Source organism: Macaca thibetana, chromosome 4 (genome assembly GCF_024542745.1).
Source record: "Macaca thibetana thibetana isolate TM-01 chromosome 4, ASM2454274v1, whole genome shotgun sequence".
NCBI classification, from domain to species: domain Eukaryota; kingdom Metazoa; phylum Chordata; class Mammalia; order Primates; family Cercopithecidae; genus Macaca; species Macaca thibetana.
In genome coordinates, this window is record NC_065581.1 from 29,543,631 (window position 1) to 29,556,400 (window position 12,770).

General features: G+C 44.2%; 1 protein-coding gene and 2 pseudogenes across 4 annotated transcripts in view; 2 read left to right on the forward strand and 1 right to left on the reverse strand.

Annotated features, from left to right (window-relative positions):
• LOC126953085 (mamu class I histocompatibility antigen, alpha chain F-like) overlaps nucleotides 1-12,770 on the forward strand; it is a 245,625-nt gene that overhangs the window by 163,104 nt on the left and 69,751 nt on the right. The gene's annotated exons all lie outside the window — the stretch shown is intronic.
• LOC126953102 (patr class I histocompatibility antigen, alpha chain G-like) overlaps nucleotides 1-12,770 on the reverse strand; it is a 230,601-nt pseudogene that overhangs the window by 28,225 nt on the left and 189,606 nt on the right. The window lies entirely within an intron of this gene.
• LOC126953190 (saoe class I histocompatibility antigen, A alpha chain-like) lies at nucleotides 3,656-8,836 on the forward strand (annotated as a pseudogene). The gene is made up of 3 exons (XR_007725140.1): nucleotides 3,656-4,932; nucleotides 5,065-5,334; nucleotides 5,983-8,836. The product of XR_007725140.1 is annotated as a saoe class I histocompatibility antigen, A alpha chain-like (transcript).

The following is a 12,770-nucleotide window of genomic DNA, read 5'->3' on the forward strand; positions in this document are numbered from 1 at the left end:
ACACAGGCATGGGCAAAGATTTTATGAAGAAATCGCCAAAAGCATCTGGCACAAAAGCAAAAATGGGCAAGTGGGATCTAATTAAACAAAAGAGCTTCTGCACAGAAAAAGAAACTGTCATCAGAGCAAACAGACACCCTACAGAATGGGAGAAAATTTTTGCAATCTATCTATCTTACAAAGTTCTAATATTCAGAATCTACAAAGAACTTAAGCAAATTTGCATGAAAAAAACTTCATTCAAAAGTGGACAAAGGAGATGAAGAGACATTTCACAAAATAAGACATACATGTGGCCAAAAAAATATGAAAAAAACTCAACATCACTGATTACAGAAATGCAAATCAAAACCACAAATGAGATACTATCTAATGCCAGTCAGAATGGCAATTATTTAAAAGTAAATAAACACCAGATGTGGCGAGGTTGTGGAGGAATAGGAAGGCTTTTACACTGTTGGTGGAAATGTAAATTGGTTCAACCATTGTGGAAGACAATTTGGTGATTCCTCAAAGATTTAGAACCAGAAACACCATTTCACCCAGCAATCCCATTACAGGGTATATAACCAAAGGAGAATAAACCATTCTATTATAAAGATACATGCATGTGTATGTTCATTGCAGCACTATTCACAATAGCAAAGACATGAAATCAACCCAAATGCCCATCAATGATGGACTGCACAAAGAAAATATGGTACGTATATACCATGGAATATTATGCAGTCATGAAAAGGAATTAGATCAAGTCCTTTGCAGGGGTATGGATGAAGCCAAAATCCATTATCCTCAGCCAACTAACACAGGAACAGAAAGCCAAACACCACATGTTCTCACTTATAATTGGGAGCTGAGCAATGAGAACACATGGACACAGGGAGAGGAACATCACACACTGGGGCCTGCTGGGGGAGGGCAGTGGTAGGAGGAGCACTAGGAAAAATAGCTAATGCGTGCCAGGATTAATACATACGTAATGGGTTGATAGGTGCAGCAAACCACCATAGCACACATTTAGCTATGTAACAAGCCTGCACATCCTGCACATGTACCCTGGAACTTTTAAATTAAATTAAAAAAAGACAAGCTAAAGGCATTAACGAAAATAATTAGATAAAAAAAACTTTGATTTTCAAAATCCTGAAACAAGTGTTTTAATTTTGCTTTAAACATATATTCAAATCCTTTAATACTGTTCCATTCCAGAGGTGCTGCTTAATTTCCTCTCTTGAGTGTGGCTTGGACTTAATGATGCACTTCTGATATGGTCTGGCTCTGTGTTCCCACCCAATTCTCATCTTGAATTGTCATGCAAATTGTAATCCCTGTGTATTGGGGGAGGGGCCTCATGGGAGATGATTGGATCATGGGTATGGTAACTCCATGCTGTTCTTATGGTACTGAGAGAATTCTCATGAGATCTGATGGTTTCATGAGGGGCTTTTCCCCATTTCGATCTGCATTCCTCTCTCCTGCTACCATGTGAAGAAGGACGTGTTTGCTTCCACTTCTGCCATGGTTGTAAGTTTCCTGGGGCAGCCTCCTCAGCCATGCAGAACTGTGAGTCAATTAAACCTCTTTCCTTTATAAATTACCCAGTCTCAGGTATTTCTTTATAGCAGTGTGAGAACGAACAAATACAACTTCAAACTGATAGAGTAATGCTGACATAATAGTTTGTGACTCTGGGTGTAGAACATAAAACTCACTGCAGCCTCCCCTTCTCTCTCAAGGTCTCTGGGATCATGAGCTCTGGGGGAAGCCACCTGCTGTGCAATAAGCAGCCCTGAGGCCTGAGGAAAGGTCCATGTGGCTGAGAACTGAGGCCTTCTGGGAACAGACAGCAAGGAACTAGGCCTTTTCCACAGCCATGTGACTGATTCATGTTTCATGTGAATCCTCCGCCCCAGTGAAGCCCTCAGATGATGCAGGCCTAGGCTGACAACTGGACTGCAACCTTGTGAGAGGCCCTGAGCCAGAAGCACTCAGGGAAACCTCTCCTGGATCCCTGACCATCGGAAACTGTGGGAGATGATGAATATTTGCTGTTTTGAGCTGCTAAGTTTTACATAATTTGTTATGCAATAGTAAATAACTAATACATTTTCATAAAAGAGAATCTATTATTACATGTTAGTTTACATTTGCTCTAAATGTATCATTATTATTAATATTATTGTTATTTATACAGGGTCTCACTCTGTCACCCAGGCTGGAGTGCAATGGCATGATCACCATGCACTGCTGTGTCGACCTCCTGGGCTCAAGGGACCCTCTGATCTCAGCGTCCTGAGTAACTGGGACTACAGGCATGAAGCACCACGCCTGGCTAATTTTCTAAATATTTTTGTAGAGATGGGGGTTTCTCCATGTTGCCCAGGCTGATCTTCAACTTCTGGAGTCAACAAATTTGCCTTCCTCTGCCTTCCACGGTGCTAGAATCACAGGCGTGAGCTACCACACCTGGCCTAAATTAATTATAAGACATTAAACATGTAACTTAGTTTTAAAAGGTAAGAAGAATGTCCATGGGTGAAGAGGATGCATTTTATTACCATTCACAATGATCACTTTACTTGAACTTCAATTTCCAACTGTGTCCCAATTAAAAACGAAAGGAAGATCCAATCCTTGCTGGGCTGATTCTATGATGGCCTCAACAACCAGCTCCTGGTCATTCACCTTCCCCCAGTTATTCAACCAACTCTGATGTAGGTGCTGCTGTGAAGGGATTTAGCAGATATAATTAAGGACCTCAATTAGTTGACTTTAGACTGGGTTTATCCTGCTTGGACTGTCCTAATCAGGTGAGTCCTTGAAAGGACTGGGTTCTTCCTGAGCATAGAGAAATACAGTGTGAGAGGGATTCAGCATGAGGGGTTTCCTCCACCGTGGGCTTTGAAAATGAAGAGGCTGTGTAGGAAAGAACGCTGTTGGGCACCAGCAATTGAGCACAGTCCTCCCTGTTCTCTACAGTGACAGCCAGCAAGGAACAGGAACCTCAGTCTTACAACTGCCAGAAACTTCATTCTGCCACCTCTGTATAAGCCTGAAGGAGGATTCAAACTGAAAACACAGCTTTTGGAAGCCCAGAACAGAGATTCTCTCCACATTTTGCCCAGATTTCTGAGCAAGGAACTATAAGCAGATAAATGGGTGTTGTTTTGCCAGGGGTGGTAGTGCATGAATGAATTGATGAATTGATATGCACACTAGTTACATAAAATAAAATCTTTCTGAACTTTTTCAGTATTTTACATTTTATAATTTTCTGTGATGCAATTTAATACACTCATATTTCATTCATTCAGTCAACAAAAATTAATTTAATCCCTACGATGAACCAGGTGTACCCTCATATGCTCACGTGCCTGACATTCCAGAAGCTTCACAAGACCAAGGTGGAGCCACTGGAATGTTTTAGGTGGAGAAATGACACACTGTGACTCACAGGAGCAGGACCACTGTGGAGAGAACAGTCACGCAGCAGGTCATGGGACAGTGCCAGAGCCACAATTCGGGAGTGACAGGGTGGTGGGGACTAAGGGGAGAGGAGCGCCTGAGGGATGAGAGGGATGGAGGGAAGGGCTGGAGAAGCAGGAGGTGAGGAAATGGAGCAGAGGGAAAGAATTCGAAAGCAGCAGAATTCTTAGGTTTAAACACTTGTTTAATAGATTTTTAATACATCCATCTACAGAGCCTCGCTGGGTGTTCTTTGCAGTTGACCTTTAATACCTTATGTGGGTCTGCCCGAAAACTAATTGTTTTTACGTTAATCAGATTTTAAAAATACTAAGTGTTCCTATAAAATATACACAACACTTAGATGTGGATACTTCCTAAAAGCAGGCAGTGCATGAGCACTGGTGAGGGGCACTGTGACTGCATTGAGTGCTTGCCACTGTGAGGTGAATAAAGTCTGTACTGGCTCCTGGTTGCAACATAAAATAACACAGCGGCTATTTTGTATTAGGAGATGTCCTGGACTCACAAAGAAACGCAGGGCTACGGAATGAAGGTAAATATAAAATACTACAAGCGGGAGTCACAGATACATTGTCTGGGAAAGTGAAACTTAGGAGCTTTGTGAGTCCTGTTGTACTGTTTTTAGACACATTTATATGTCAAGGGACCAAAGTCACATTTTCTACCGATTAGATTCCTGATCATTTAGGGATTACCAAGATTCTGCTACCCACTGTAGTTAATAAACAAAAAGCAAACTGGTCTCTGTTCTATCTCATGCACTCAGGTGCAACTTCTCCAGATTTAAAGAAAAAGAAAAAAAAAAAAAAAAAAAAAAAGCCCTGTCTCTACACCTCCATTCCCAGGGCAAGCTCACTCTCTGGCACCAAGCTCTCTGGGGTGATTTTTCTTCTAGAAGAGTCCACTGGGACAGGTAAGGAGTAGGAGGCAGGGAGTCCAGTTCTGGAACGGGGAGTCCGTGATGAAAAGTGAAGAAAGAGGGATGGGGCCCATGCCGTGTGTTTCTCCCTGGTTTCTCAGACAGTTCCTGGGCCAAGACTCAGGGAAACATTGAGACAGAGCGCTTGGCACAGGAGGAGCGGGGTCAGGGCGAAGTCCCAGAGCCCCAGGCGTGGCTCTCAGAATCTCAGGCTCAGAAAGCGTGTGTGGACTGGGGAGGCCCAGCGTTGGGGATTCCCCATCTCCGAAGGGTTTCTCTTCTCCCTCTCTCAACCTGAGTCTGGTCCTTCTTCCTGGATACTCACCGGGCGGCCCCAGTTCTCACTCCTATTGAGTGTCGGGTTTCTAGAGAAGTCAATCAATGTAGCCAGGGTCCGGGTTCTAAAGTTCCCACGCACCCACCAGTACTCCGATTCTCCCCAGTCGCCAAGGATGGGGTCATGGCGCCCCGGACCCTCCTTCTGCTGCTCTCGGGAAGCCTGGTCCTGACCCAGACCTGTGCGGGTGAGTGCGGGGTCGGGAGGGAAACAGCTTCTGTGGGGAGTAGCTAGGGGTCCGCCCGGCAGGGGCGCAGGAACCCGGTTGCGGTGCCAGGAGGAGGGTCGGGAGGGTCTCAGCGCCCCCCCTCGTCCACAGGCTTCCACTCCTTGAGGTATTTCCACACCGTCACGTCCCGGCCGGGCCGCGGGGTGCCCCCGCTTCATCTCCATGGGCTAAGTGGACGACACGCAGTTCGTGCGGTTGGACAGCAACGCCGTGAGTCCTAGGATGGAGCCGCGGGCGCCGTGGATGGAGCAGGAGGGGCCGGAATATTGGGAGGAGAAGACAGGGACCGCCAAGACCAACGCACAGTTTACCGAATGAACCTGCGGACCCTGAGCGGCTACTAGAACCAGAGCGAGGCCTGTGAGTGACACCGGCCTGGGGCGCAGGTCACTACCCCTGCACATCCCCCACGGACAGTCCGGGTCTCCCCGAATCTTCGGGTCCGAGATCCACCCCGAGGCCGCGGGACCCGAAGACCCTTGACCGGGGAGCAGCCTAGGAGCCGTTACCCGGTTTCATTTTCAGTTTAGGCCAAAATCCGCGCAGGTTGGTAGGGGCGGGGGTGGGGCTCGGTGGGCGGGGCTGACCGCGGGCGCAGGGCCAGGGTCTCACACCATCTAGAGGATGCCTGGCTGCGACAAGGGGTCCGACGGGCGCCTCCTTCTGGAATATCACCAGCTCGCCTACGACGTCAGGGATTACATCGCCGGAACCAGGACCTGTGCTCCTTGACCGCCGCAGACACGGCGGCTCAGATCACCCAGCTCAAGTGGGAAGCTGCCGGCGAGGCGGAGGTTCATCCTCACAGGGGTAGGTACCTATTCGATGTGGTGTGTTTTTCCTCTCTACTCTCAGACCCTCAGCCAGTATCACTATTGGCATTCCTGATCCACTGGCTCAGAATTTCAGTGCATTATCTGCCCGCGGGACACACCTCAGAGGGAAAGGGATGAAGCGTGGGCCATGACCAAGGCATCCCCTGGTCATATCACCACCTGCACCTCCCAGGGGCTGCCAGCCACACCGAGTCATAGACAGGTCTCCACAGACACAATTTAGTACCAGCTTGGATGAAACCCTCTGAGGAACGGGGGCCAGCTTTCAGGATGTGCTGCGCGTATTAAATCAAAGACGTCTGTATGGTGCTGTGTTTACAGAAGGAAGAATACGTGGGTCCAAAAACCAAGAAGTTGAAACAGGTGTGGCTCCATGTCTCATCCCTTCTATTCACCCTCAGGGTGATTTTGCACTTCTCCTCTCCAATATCGGGGCTCTGCAGGGGAGGAGGTCCTGGTTTCCCAAAGGGGGCACCCTGGCAAGGAGACAAATGAGAGTCCATGGAACTACACATTATGGGTGCCCCCAGGGATGTTTGAATAGTATGTGTCCAGACACAAGCAGGTGAGAAGAGGAGGAGGCAGGGCTGCTATCACACAAGGAAGGCAGAAGTGTGTGTGGAAATAAGAGATCCACTTGGAGGCCTTATGGTTCCCCTTGTCGTGTTGTAAATGTGAACAGAATCATCCAGCAACGCAGCCTGAGAGGGTTTGATATTCAAGAGCCCAGAACCCTCAGGAAGGAAGGATTGAGTGATACACCTAGATAATGTCCCAAGGCTCCGCTCCTGTGCTCTGACATCCTCAGAAGCCCTGCTTCCCATGGGCTGTTCCCAGCCAGTGACCGGTCACAGCAGGCGCACTAAGACAGGCCATTACTGGGAGACACGGGACTCCTCTGATGGCCAACTGTGGCTGGAGGACTCCTCCATGGCCTTGCTCAACCCTCCTTAGATTGCCTGTGCTCTAGGATGTGTCGAACAAACCTTCTCTCCTTCTGTCCAGCACTTGGTGTCACACTTGCATTGTGGTCTGCTGCCTTTTCCTGGGATTTCTGGCTCGCTTCGCATATTCCCTTACAGGTGTGTCCCCTCATAAAATGCCGCAGACTTGAAGCTCATCTTGGCATCTGCTCCTTGGAGGACTTAGACTAAAAATTATTTCCATCTGCACATCAATAACTCTTACTTACTTCAACTTGTAAAATCCTTCTCTTCGTCCAACTTCTGCCACCCCCATAGAATCTATTTTACTTGTGTTTGTAGTATCTCTTTGAGTTAACGGATACTTGTTCTATTAAGCTATTAAATTTTGAGGTAGTTTGTGACACAGCACTTGATAACCATTAAGGCTTCCTTTTTTTTTTTTTTTTTTTTGAGATGGAGTCTCACTCTGTCGCTCAGGCTGGAGTTCAGTGGCTCAATCTCAGCTCACTGCAAGCTCCGCCTCCCGGGTTCACGCCATTCTCCTGCCTCCTGAGTAGCTGGCACTACAGGTGCCTGCCACCACGCCCGGCTAATTTTTTGTATTTTTAGTAGAGACAGGGTTTCACCATGTTAGCCAGGATTGTCTCGATCTCCTGACCTCGTGATCTGCCCGTCTCGGCCTCCCAAAGTGCTGGGATTACAGGCGTGAGCCATTGCGCCTGGCCAAGGCTTTCTTAAGTTTCCATTATTCCATGGATATTATCTACACATCTTTTAATACTTTGCATTTTAATAACATTAGCCATATTTGCCGTTTCCAACCCTTTCCTCCTATTCTTTTTTGAACATTTTTATTTTGTCTTTCTCTGTCCTTCCTTCCTTCTTTCCTCCTTTCCTCCCTCAGAGCTTTCTCCCTCCCTCTATTTTTTTCATAAAACCTAAGTGTTCAGGCTAAAAGGAAGCATCACTTGAACTTAATGCCAAAAGTATAATGCCATAATTTATAATATAAAAGTAAAGAAAAGGAAGTTATTAATTGAATATGAAGAAAATGTCTAGGGTGATTCTGCAGCCAAGACAGTGGCTTTTAATATTTAATCTCCTACTTCAAGTGAATGTTTTCAGAAACACGAGCAACATGAGCTCTTTCCCATTCTTGGTACAAGCACTTGAGAAATCAAATTAGCCTTATCTAGTCTGATTAATGTCCATACACCGTATAATCCCACCGTCTGCCTCCTGATCATACACTCTGGGGACATTCTTGGCTATGTGTCCAGGAGACATGTAAAGATGGAATGTCTTATAAAACTACAATAATCCAGACAGTGTGAAAGTGAGAGACACAGAGATCAATGAACAGAAGTGAGAATCTAGAAAGACATTCTTACATTTTTTGTCAATTGATCGTCAATAAAGTTGCATAGGTAATACGAAGTGACACTTACCACCACATAAAATATAAGCTTGTCTAAAACACCAAAAGCAATGGCAACAAAAGCCAAAATTGACAAATGGAATCTAATTAAACTAAAGTGCTTCTGCACAGCAAAAGAAACTACCATCAGAGTGAACAGGCAACCTACAGAATGGGAGAAAATTTTTGCCATCTACTCATCTGACAAAGGGCTAATATCCAGAACCTACAAAGAACTCAAACAAATTTACAAGAAAAAAACAAACAACCCCATCAAAAAGGGGCTGGGCAAAGGATATGAACAGACACTTCTCAAAAGAAGACATTTATACAGCCAACAGACACATGAAAAAATTCTCACCATCACTAGCCATCAGAGAAATGCAAATCAAAACCACAATGAGATACCATCTCACACCAATTAGAATGGCAATCATTAAAAAATCAGGAAACAACAGGTGCTGGAAAGGATGTGGAGAAACAGGAACACTTTTATGCTGTTGGTGGGACTGTAAACTAGTTCAATCATTGTGGAAGATAGTGTGGTGATTCCTCAAGGATCTAGAACTAGCAGTACCATTTGACCCAGCCATCCCATTACTGGGTATATACCCAAAGGATTATAAATCATGCTGCTATAAAGACACATGCACATGTATGTTTATTGCGGTACTATTCACAATAGCAAAGACTTGGAATCAACCCAAAAGTCCATCAGTGACAGACTGGATTAAGAATATGTGGCACATATACACCATGGAATACTATGCAGCCATGAAAAAAGATGAGTTTGTGTCCTTTGTAGGGACATGGATGCAGCTGGAAACCATCATTCTCAGCAAACTATTGCAAGAACAGAAAACCAAACACTGCATGTCCTCACTCATAAGTGGGAACGGAACTATGAGATCACTTGAACACAGGAAGGGGAACATCACACACCAGGGCCTATTGTGGGGAGGGGGGAGAGGGAAGGGATAGCATTAGGAGATATACCTAATGTAAATGACGAGTTAATGGGTGCAGCACACCAACATGGCACATGTATACATAGGTAACAAACCTGCACGTTGTGCACATATACCCTAGAACTTAAAGCATAATAAAAAAAGAAAAAATATATAAGCTCAAACAAATTAGAGACCTAAACAGCTAAAATTTATGAGTTAAAACTATCAAATTTCTAAAAGAAAATATAGGAGAAAATTTTTGTGACATTGGGTAGTCAGGCAAAAGATTCTTAGATAAATTACCAAAAACATGATCTACAAATGAAAAAAGAGAGAGAGAGAAATTGGGCTTAGTTAGAATTTAAAACTTAAGTGCTTCAAAAGACATTATTGAGAAAATGAGAAGACAAGCCATAGATTGAGGGAAAAATTTTCACAGTTGATCACAAATTACATTTGTGATGAAGAACATCTATCCAGAATATAAGACAAGTTCTTAAACTCAATGTACAAAGACGAGCAACTCAACCAAAAATGAGCAAATCATACAAATATGCACAACTGACTTTTACAAAAGCACAAAAGCAATTCAATGAAGGAAGGAGCGCTTTCCCAACGAATGGTGCTGGAACAACTGGACAACCACAGTGGGAAAAAATAACCTGAGCCCAAACTTCATGCTTTATACAAAAAATAACTCAAAATGAGTCACAAGCTTTAATGTAAAACACAGAGTTAAAATGGCAAACATTGAGCCAGGTGTGGTATCACAGGCCTGTACTCTCAGCTACTCGGGAGGCTGAGGTGGGAGGATCCCTTGAGCCCAGGAGTTCAAGGCCAGCCTAGGCAAGAATTTTTTTTTTCTAAAATAAATAATAAGTTTAAAACTTAAAATTACAAACCTTTTAAGAAAAAGTCATCCAAACTAAGACTGGACAGAGTTCTTAGACATAACACCAAGAGTATGTTCCATCAAAAAAAAAGTTAACAAATTGGATCTTATCAACACTAAAAACTGTTGCTCTGTGAGAGACCTGTGAAGAGCTAAAAAGACAAGCTACAGAACGAGAGAAGATATTTACAGACAACATATTCTGTAAAGACTGTATTCAGAATATATGGAGAAATTAAAAAACCCAACAGTAAAAATGAAATCCAAATACACAATAGGCAATAAGCAAGACATGAACAGATATTTCACTGAAGAGGATAAACACCAGGCTAATAAGCAGATGAAAAGGCAGTCAACATGATTATCCAGTAGGAAAATACAAATTAAAACCACAGTGATGAGAATGGCTGTAATACAAAATAAAGGTAGCAACAGATGCTGGCAAGGATGCAGAGAAACTGGGTCACTCTTATATTGCTGGTAGGAATGTTTTTTTTAAAATGGGACAGTCACTCTGGAAATGAGTATTGCAGTTTTCTTCAAACTGAACGTGCAATTTACCTTATGACTAACAATTGCCCTCCTATGCACTTATTTCAAACACGGGAAATCTTTATGTTCACGAAAATCCTGTGCACAAATACTCTTGCAGCTTTATTCATAATACCCCCAAACAGGAGTTAATGCAACTGCCTTTCAGTGGGTGAGTGAGATCTGCTGTTTGAACTCATAACTGAGTCACACAAGTGCCCTTTGTCAAGGCTACCATCCTGCTTCTCTGTGCAATAAGTGTTTTATGCATATTTCCCATTTTCTCACAGGAAATATTAAAGATGTGTACTCAAGGATCAAACTTTAATGAACATAAATTTTTTACTGCACCATCAAAGAAATTCTTAAATGGCAGTGCAGTTTGGAGCCACTGCCTTGGTTCTGCTAAGGTGCTGGGTGTGTTACCTACCATGGCATTTGCAGCATTAATGGAAAAGTCAACATAATGAAACAGGCAGATGGCATCTTGGTATTTCTGTGAAAACAGGTTTCCCTCCTGAACTCTCTGAAGGCAGCTCAGGGGACACACTTTCAAAATGGCAAAGATCGATTATGGTTCCTAGTGGGACACAACCCCTAGCCTATTCAGATTCAGCTCTCTCTCTCTCTCTCTCTCTCTCTCTCTCTCTCTCCCCCCCCCTCTTTTCCCTCATTCTTCCAACTTATATTGTATAAATTTTCAAATGTGCAAATAAGCTGAAAGAATGGTGCAGTAAAATTCAAGTTACCACTCTGCCATATTTGGTTAATATCTCTTTATATACATAAAAGCAGAGTGTGAAATGATGGATCACAGAGACCCAGAAGGGTAAGGGTGGTTGGCATTGGGTGTATAACAGAGGGATTTCTTGGTGAGTACAATGTGCTTGTCTCCAGTGCTGGATGCTCTGAAGGCCCTGACTTTACCACAACCTATATAGCAATATAGCAAAATTGCGCTTGTGCCCCATGAATATATATGAATTTAAAAAAATTAAAAATAACATAACAAGTCTCTTTATAGATACATGTAGACATGTTTGTATAGCATGTGTGTGAATGTGTGTGTGTGTGCGAATGTGTGTCTGTGTAGAGAGCAGCACAAGTTAAGAGATTAAGATTTTGTGACTGAACCATTCCAAAGTAACTTAAACATAAAACATACATGGATAAATGTGTCTGTGACAACAAACCTGAATACAAACATGAAAGAATATATCTATAAACACATCTCTGGATAGATAGCTTATGAACGAATTCCCTACGCCAGCTCCCTTACTGGTTACCCTGTGAACACAGGCAGGCAGGAAACAGGACCCAACTAGGTTCCCTCATCCTTCTCTTGCTTCCAGGCAGGTCCTGCATCCACTCCTGCTGCACAGGGGGCTCCCATCCCTGCCTTGGTCTGTTTCACAGGTGCTCCCCTAACTTTCTCTGCCTCCACTGCTTTATCTGGATGGAGCTGAGGCTGCCCTGACCATGAACAGCACCACCCACCTGTGCCCCCAAGACCAGGAAGTTAGGAGGAACCACGCAACAGGATCAGGAACTCTCCCACCTCCCCAGTCAGTCTGAACTGATGGCAGGAGATACTGATGCTTGCTTTACTCATCCTCATTCCCAGCTCATTTATTCTTCATTAATTCCGTTCAATCTCCCCAACAGTCACTTCACCCCAGAAGCTGACTGACCTCTAATCTTTGTAATCAGGAAACCACAAAGCACTCTCTGTCACCTCCCTGATATCACCCTTCAGCTCTACGTCATCACATGTGAGCTCCAACTCTGCAGGGCAGGTGTCCCCCACAGAGTCAGCCCCTGAACATTGGCCCCAGATGTTCCCCCCATCCCTTCCCAGCCCTTTTGGTGTTGATGTGAATCTGTCCCTCAATGAGAACTGGTGTGGAGATGTGGGGGAGGAGGGGAGATTTCTTTGTGCTGTGTCAAGTCATCGAGACAGACCTCTCCTTCTCTCCTGAACCTCACACTCTATCCCTTCCCAGACACTTGAAATAAAACGCAGACCGGAAATTTCTATTTAAGAGCTAAATATCTATAGTATAAAATATGAAGACAGAATAGAATGGGGTAATGCAGGAGAGTGTGACAGAGATGACAGGACCTCAAGGTGCCAGGAAAGATGATCCTGGGCTCCCCACAAGGAGCCATAAGCAGGACACTCACTCATAAAGGTCACCTATAATAATACAATTACTGCATATGTAATATATCAAATATAATAAA